Below are 8258 nucleotides of genomic sequence, written 5' to 3' on the forward strand. Positions count from 1 at the left end.
GGCCGGGCCGGGCTTGAGTTTTTCGCTGAGCGGGCCGTGCCGACCCATTTAATCCGTGGCCCGGTGGTACTAGGCCGGGCCGGCCCGGCACGGCCCGATGCCCATCACTGGTCGCGGGACGCCCGCAGCCTAGCCTGTGGCCACTCCCCTCCTCCTATCCCAGCTCCTCCGCCTGCCTCCTCCCATCCCAGCCCCTCCGCCAGGCCACCGCTGGCGACGACCCTAAGTCCGACCGCGATCCCTCCTGCCTCATCCTCCTCCGTCTATCCGTCTACCCGGGCGGTGTCCTCTGCCTACAGATCGACGAGGACCCTTCTGCCCCTGCCATCGATTCCAGATCCTCGACGTTCTCTTCTCCGACCTCGCCAACTGCTGCCTTTGGCTCCCTCACCTCTCCTCTCTCGCAACCGGATCCTCCTCCTCCTTCTACCTGGCCGACAGCTTCGAAGCGTGTCCTTATCCACGACCCCTTCAAGATCCTGGAAGGGATCGGGCGAGCCGGTCCTTTCCCTCAACTCCCATAGCCTCTTCGACTTCAAGCAGCCGAGGGAGCGGCAGAGAAGGAGGGAGAAGAGGCGGAGGGCATCGGGGGTGGCGTCGGGGGAGAGGGAGAGGATGGATTACTTTGGCATTGAGGAGGGGGAGGGAGGGGGATGGGTGGGAGAGGATGAGGCGGGGGGATGGAGTATTTTGGGAGGGAAAAAAACTTTTAAATGAGAGTATTTTGATCAAAAAAAATAGCTTCTTGACAAGGCTGAAAACAGATTTTTTGGAAAGCTCCAAAATGGAGCTTCTCTCAAAAAACTGTTTTCAATTTTCTGAAAAAACTAAAATAGTTTTTCGAAATTTTTACCAAACATCTTTTTTCATTCAAAAGTACTTTTGAAGGACCAGAAAGTGCTTTTTAGCCCTCCAAAAGCTTCCCAAATAGAGCCTAAATTGTCTCTGGTGTACTAGCATATTTCCTTGATATGGTGGCTGAAATATATATGGCGCTAAAAATCATGCTTAGTTCGATGCAATAAGCTTGATAAGGTATACCCTAAACCTTAAACCCTGGTGCAGGGTTTGTTCATACTCCTATAAATAGGGGAAAGCGCACCCCTTTTCTTCGCCTCCTATACCTCCTCCCCTTCTTGTTCTAGGGTTTTGCCCCGGCTTAGGGTTCCGCCGGGCCGCCGTTTTCTCCTTCTAAACAACCCATTTTCTCGATTCGGGGCTTCTGATTTGAGTAAAGTTTTCATCTTTAATCTTTCTTTTTCTTTTCTTTTTTTTTTTCGTGCTCGAGGCATTGGATTTAAGAATGGAAGTAATTCTTAATGTTAGGACTTGAGAGATTTTAGATCTTGATTCTTTGTAGAAGTCTTGCACGAAGCACCCCGGGCTTTGCTGAAGAACTCCGTGACGACGGAAGCCCCAATGCTCGTGCCAGATGGATTCGCCGTTCCGTGTTGCAGTTCTGTTCACGAATTCCTACGACCGATCTGTGTCAATGTAACGGCTAAACTTTAGTTTTTTATGATGTTTCTTTCCATCTGTTTGTTATCGTTTGCCTCTCCACACCTTTAGCTTTTTGAGGTTTCGTTCCCCAATGAGCCTAGTCATGGAGGCATACAGCGAGAACGGCGGGGTGAACGTGGAGGCTTACTCTTTTTTCCATGGTTTTGCCTCTAAAATCTCTCGCCACAACTAGATGCCGATCAAAAGCTTGGAAATTTGTATTTGTTCGCCAATATCACGCGATGAGCTAAGAGAGTTCCGAAACCCTTTTTTATTTTTTCCCTTCAAGTGGATATTGTTTGTCGCCTCTATAATTTTCTCTAGTGTCTAAGTTGGCTGGGGATGGTATTTTTGCTATCAGGATACGAGGGAAAAAATTGGATTGAGTCTTCCTTTTTTTGGAGGGGTACTATATTTTTCACTTAAAATGCTCTACTCTTGGCAATGGATATAACCTACCAGCGCTTCTGATAATTGTGCATGAAGCATATGAAAAGAATGGTTGATTTCCTTGACATGAGCTGATGCATATCTTTTCAGGATTTGCTTATAATTTTCTAGAAAAAAATTAAATGCTAGGATAATGCGGTATTCTATTCTTCTATTTGTTTTAGACTCATCGTGATGCATTGTCTGTGATGAAAATCTAGACAGCTTCAAAAACGCCAGTTCTGCTTCAGAACGATGGAGGAAGCTGTTCTGTGCTTCGGTACATTTTGGATTATCATTGTTTTTTCTAGTTTTTCACCTAGGATGGTTGTTTTTTTGTTTTTCTCACATCCATTTATTTGAACTAACTTTAGCGGTCTCTGATAGTTGTTTTTCTCCCAGCTGCCTATGATGATATCTCCAAGTTTATGAGATGTAAATAGCTTCAAGTCCCTGTTTTACAGGGAGAACCTACTTGGAACTCCTACATTCAATGACATCAGTGGACTTTTCTGAGGCATTGTTTCTTTTTTGATCATGATGTTATCTTGATATGTATGAATTATAGTGATTAACAAAGTACGTTCGGGCTGTTTCTAAACTCTTATTTCTTTTATGTATTTAATGTACGGTTTTTTTTTAATGAAAAATATTGAGGAGTGATTTCAGCTGGACGTGATGGTAGAAGCATTAGCCTTTTTTGCTTTTTAAACACTCACTTTGAAGTGTATATCTTGTACATAAGTATTTGGTTGTTGAATGGTAAGCCTTTTTTGTGAAACACAAAACATTTAGCTTTTTGCCACCGCCAATGATTATTTGTCTGCAAAATGGATGTGTTGTGGAACCAAGTCCCTGCTTGCAGGGAGAACCTACTTGGGGAGGCAGCAGTTAACATGACATCAACAGATACTTCTGAGGCATAGAGATTTATATGTTCAGCCTTTGAATTTTCTTGATTTTTCTTTCACTGTTAAGAAATTATTGGTGATGCTACTCGCTAGCTATGTCTGTAATTCTTATGTACACTATTTATACAAACACACTACATGTAATGAATCCCCAACTTACCCAGAACTAAATCCCCAACTCAAGTTTTAGCTTGGTCTGCATGTAATGAATGTAATTTCAAACAGCAACTAGGTAAACAATGAAAAAAATATTATGGCAATTAAATTATGTTGTCTCCCTTCCCTATTCTCTTTTGTGGCCTAAGCCTTTTTACAACATTATGTTACCTGATTTATTTGTACCTACATGTGTATGTATCTGAGTTTAACTATCCTCTTGCTACACTGCACAATTGGCATGTAGGAACTGATGAACTCAGAAATGGAGTGTGGTCATCAGCTTCCTTTCTTATCATATGAGATTAGGGCTGAATAACAGCAGCAGAACATTTTATATTTTTATATGTTCTTGCATGTTATAAGCCGCTGTATAGTCATCCTTCTTCTTTATTCTGTGGTATGTTGAATTACACTTTTCCATTCTTTAAGAGGCTTGAGAAGTTAGAATGTTCTGCAAGTAACATGCTGACATCAATTATTGGCTCTATGGGGCATCATAATTCAGCTCTTTACAATGTTACAATCTAAGTATTTTGGTTGAGATGCAATGGAAATAACCATGCAAGTATTGTTGAAAATTACAGGTGCAATCCCTTCCCAATCAGCTAGCTACAGTTGCAAGACATATGAGGATTGTGTATGTGCATCTTATCATGATTGAACCCAAGTAAAAGCTTAGGCTACATGTTCCACAGCATTCTGTCTTTTACTGATATGGAACTTTTTAGATTATTTTAAACTCAATATCTTCAAATAATTGGGATTTTGCTGCTTCCTATGTAAAATTTATTTACAATAATTTGTGGTGCTACCAAGATTGATAAGGTTTTGAAACAATAATATTTGATAATTAATCTTTTTGCTTCTTGAGTTACAAAAATATAGCAATTATTCTTTCTTGTATTTTGCGTTTAACTAATCATAGGACATGTTTCTTCTATTTGGCTATAGCTGATATTGGAGGTTCTATATTGTTCCCATGTCTAAGTAAATCTTTTCATTCTGAGGTTATCATTGGACTAACATGTCAACACTTCAGCTTTTTTGTTTCTCTACATTTTTTTGGTGGAGCTCATTGATGGAATATGTGAACCTTATTGTTTTGTTGTATGCTTTATTGGTCTCGTTCTCTATGATCTCTCTCTCTCTCTCTCTCTCTCTCTCTCACAGTATAGAGTTTATCCCTTATTTTCCCTCTTGATTTTTGGGTTTTTCTTCGTATTCTCCTGATATTATGTGGTTGATTTTATAATGGTGGTTAGGATTTCCGCTACATGTACCAAGGTTGGGGTTTTGGGTTGCCCTGGTCTTGAAGTTGCCGGATCTGGCTGTAGCTATATGAATCAAGGGAAGAGGGAAGAAAACTGGTCGGCTTGTCCTCCTTATTGTTGGCAACCCGCTTACCAAGCTTCCCACATTAATCTGTTGTAAAACGTAGCTTCCTATTTTATTCTTTTTTATTTTTTGTGAGGAGGGTAGAAGAGGGAGATGGTGCATGTGTTAGCCATTTTTAGAGGACCTTCTCACACATCAAGAGCTATCCATTTTCTTTGATTTTTTAATGTTTTTATCAATTTTTTAAAGTGATGATAGCTCGGCCATTATCCAGGCAAGCTGCTTTTTAATTGCTGCAGATTGTGTCATCGATGCCTACATCTGAGTCTTATTTTCTTTTAATCTATCGCTCTATTATTCCATGCTGTTCTCTATAATCGGCAATTATATTTTTGCTCTTATTTTTACTCTATTTGTTTTTTGAGGAAATATTTGTACTTTTATATTGATTTATTAGTTTGTATCGTTTAATCTCTCTAATTACTTTTTTGGTTGTGTATTGCTATGAAACTTTTTGGTCCCCTATGTACTTCACGCCGAAGAAATCTTGATTTTTTAATAGGTTGTTTCATCACGCATGGAGGACAACTGTCTCATTGCATACGGTAGTTTGTGGTTCGTTGAACAGAAAGCTTCTCATAGCAATCTCATAGCATATAAAGGACAACTGTCTCGTTGAACATAAAGGACAATCTCATAGCATATAAAGGACAACTGTTTCATCGCAAAGCTTCGAGTGGAAAGGGAACAATTTTATTTGCTATGAGATTGCATCTACTGCTATCAAGAAAATCACATGAATACTATCTCATGACAAATCAAGAAATCAAAAACTAGAATTCAAGAGGCTGGAACCACCAATTGCAGTCAGATATGATTTTATGATGATGGAGGGAACATGGCTTATCGCAACCCAATCCTCGCCATCATTTTCCCAAACTCTGTCACTAAATGCAGCAGGCATATGCAGCAGCTCCAGCTTCTTAAGGGTAGTGACATATCTTAGTCCATGTGGAATCATCTTCAGTGCATTACAGCCAGCAATAAACAGGTGACTGATACCAGGCATCGCCCCCTCCTGCACCCTCCAATTTTCCAGTGCCCTCAGACCGTGGAGATGCAACCGTTTCAGCTGCAAGAATCCACCTGCAGAGCAAACCATCTCTTTCCCTGCGTATGCTCGAAACCCCAATCTAAGAACTCAAGGTTTTGCAGCTTCTCCAGCGTTGCCATTGGGTCCACTTCTATACGAGATCGCTGCAATGTGAGCTTGGTGAGGTTATGAGGGAATTCATCGCTGTTGGGTAATTGTGGCCTCTGACATACGTCCATTTAGACGCAAAACATGAAGGTGCTCTTGTCCTGATAATGCTGGAATGATGTCGGTGGGGATCGGATTCCCTTCGAGTGCGAATAAAACTAGAGAACTCAGGTTCCTAAGTGAATTGGACAGCATCGTTTCATCTAAATCTGAAACTTTGAGTATCTCGAGGTTCCGAAAGTTGGTCAGTTGTGGCAGTTGCTTCTCAATCCATAATCCACCACGTGCTCCCTTCAAGGTCAGCAGATTCTTTGCAGCACAGATCTTTACAGATCTTTTATAATGGGATCGGGATCGGATTAGCCCAGTAAAAGGATACATGCCTTAGTGAAGGAATCTTCCAAATGCATCAGGCAAAGACTTGACGGAAGTCCATGTTACATCAAGAGTTTGTAGATAGCAAAGATCTCCGATGGATGGTGGAATCTCTGACACCCAGGTCCTTCTCAGCCCCAAATATCGCAAATGGATTATGCTTTTGATTTCCTTGGGCATCTCCTGAAGTGACGCCCCTTCCAGATCAATCACTCTCAGTAACTTCAGACTGTGTAGCCTCAGGTCTACAGGGCCAGTGCTTGCAGGCCAATTGAAGCCTACGAGAGTGCGCAGGAATTGAGAAGAAGAATTAAGAGACGCCAGTACATGATCAGCACTGTAGTGGAATAAAGCCACACGGCGTGAAGCACTTGAGGTTGTCTGATCTTCGGTGCTATAAACGTCGGCAAATCGAGCCTCTTTTGCTTCCGATATGCACAATTCACGCAGGAGATCGTGAACTCGGAAGGTCTTGACACCTCCATCAGACTTCCTTTCCACAACTTGAACCATGCACCTCTGGACTAACTCTTCCAAGTAATCTGCCGCTGTTTCTTCTGAAGTTTCCCTCTCTCTTGCCGGAATGAAGCCTTCTGCAGTCCATAACCTAATCAGTTTAGAAGCTCTGATCTCTGAGTCCTCAGGGAAATAACCCAGATAGAGACAGCATGATTTTAGGTCGTAAGGTAGGTCTTCATAGCTCAAAGCCAGTACATCTAAGCATTGGTTGCCATCTTTGTCTGCCTCCCATTTCAAACTCTTCTTCACTTTTGACCATACGATAGGATTTTTATCTTTTTTCGATAGCATGCCTCCAAGCACAACAAGAGCAAGAGGCAAACCACCACATCTTTTCACAAGTTCTCGACCCAACATCTCCAAGTTCTCAGGGCAGCTCGTTTTAACATCTTGATTTGGAAAAACATTCCTAAGAAAGAGTTCCCAGCTCTCCTGTCCATCTAAAACCCTTAACTCATAGGGTGGGGAATCTGGATCAGCAGATTTTGCAACATCTATCGAACGGGAAGTGAAAATGATTCTGCTTCCGTTCTTCGCATCTGGCACAATTTTTTTCCATACTTCTGTACTCCATATATCATCCATCACCCATCACGATCAGATATCTCGTCTTTCAAGAACTTATGCAGCTTCTCTTTCAAGTCATCTTCTTCCATGCTATCCAGTTCTTCCTCTGAAATTCCCATAATTTTCCTCATGATGTTCTCCAAAATCTTTGTCACACTATAGACCTGAGAAACTGATATCCAGGCATATTTCTCAAAGCTTCTCTTGATTTCGCCGGTATTGTAAACCTTTTTAGCAAGTGTAGTCTTGCCCTGACCGCCAATTCCAACTATCGAGATCACGCAACGCCGTGTATTTCTCGGATCTTAATTGTTTTACGATTGCTTTCCTATCATCCTCGAAACCTGCAGTATCTGAGTCATCAACATGTGGTAATATCCGCCGCTGGGATTGCACACTCTCATCTGCATGGCTCCCCCCTGCTCCCCCACTTTCACCTATATTGGCGATGCCATATCGATCTCTACGATGGGAGATGTCAAGGATCCTTGACTTGATCTCTGAAATATCCAAGCCAATTCTATGGCAAGCTATTAATTCACCGAAGATAAGGGCATACGTAATGACAAGGCCCACGAAGCCTCTCCGCCTCCGCCGTCTCTCGATCTTGAGCACAAATGTTTCAACGATATCCTCAGCGTCGTAAGCTACATCTGTGACATCTCTCGCCCAATTCTTCACACTCTCATCGTTCCCCTTCCGTTTGTTGTCAGCGTCCTTCAAGAAGCATTGAATTCCCCGCAATTCATCTTCTATCCGCTCAACTTGATCACGGACTCGATACAGTAATTCGGCTTCTTGGAGTAGGAAGTCTCCGAGTTTTCGCACCACAACAGAAACAACAGCCTCAGCCATTTCTGATCTCAGTTCTCCTTCCCAGGTGGAAGTGAGATCATAGCTTCAGAAGCACATCTAGATTTGCAAGATCTGCTTGCTCGAAGGGCATCCAGCCATCATTACTTCTATAGCATTAGATGCATCTCTCCTGCAATCCATTTGTCAAGTTGTTCACAAAAGTCGAAGATTTCCCCATCTTTTTGACCTCTCCCCTGCAACCCATTTGTCAAGGCGACATGTGATCTTCTCTGGATGTGAGTCCGCTGCGGAACTGACCCATTTGGTGGCTAGGTCCGCGGTTGACCCATTGACTTGTAACATCGTTAATAAAGTACATAAACATCTAAAAGTAATAGAAATGAAAT

At 42.2% G+C, this 8258-nt stretch overlaps 6 non-coding genes and 1 pseudogene across 6 annotated transcripts; 6 read left to right on the forward strand and 1 right to left on the reverse strand.

Moving 5' to 3' along the window:
• Window positions 1-1279: 1279 nt before the first annotated feature.
• On the reverse strand, window positions 1280-8258 carry LOC103696879 (annotated as a pseudogene).
• Window positions 1366-1509, forward strand: LOC120108152. Its single transcript, XR_005509640.1, has one exon. It is a non-coding gene; the product is annotated as a small nucleolar RNA snoR134 (small nucleolar RNA).
• Window positions 1940-2024, forward strand: LOC120108150. Its single transcript, XR_005509638.1, has one exon. It is a non-coding gene; the product is annotated as a small nucleolar RNA U36a (small nucleolar RNA).
• On the forward strand, window positions 2334-2448 carry LOC120108157. The gene has a single exon (XR_005509645.1). It is a non-coding gene; the product is annotated as a small nucleolar RNA Z278 (small nucleolar RNA).
• Window positions 2737-2851, forward strand: LOC120108146. The gene has a single exon (XR_005509634.1). It is a non-coding gene; the product is annotated as a small nucleolar RNA Z278 (small nucleolar RNA).
• LOC120108149 lies at window positions 3224-3328 on the forward strand. Its single transcript, XR_005509637.1, has one exon. It is a non-coding gene; the product is annotated as a small nucleolar RNA snoR97 (small nucleolar RNA).
• LOC120108148 lies at window positions 4325-4419 on the forward strand. Its single transcript, XR_005509636.1, has one exon. It is a non-coding gene; the product is annotated as a small nucleolar RNA snoR109 (small nucleolar RNA).

The sequence above is a fragment of the Phoenix dactylifera genome, unplaced genomic scaffold (assembly GCF_009389715.1).
Source record: "Phoenix dactylifera cultivar Barhee BC4 unplaced genomic scaffold, palm_55x_up_171113_PBpolish2nd_filt_p 001200F, whole genome shotgun sequence".
In the NCBI taxonomy this organism is placed as follows: domain Eukaryota; kingdom Viridiplantae; phylum Streptophyta; class Magnoliopsida; order Arecales; family Arecaceae; genus Phoenix; species Phoenix dactylifera.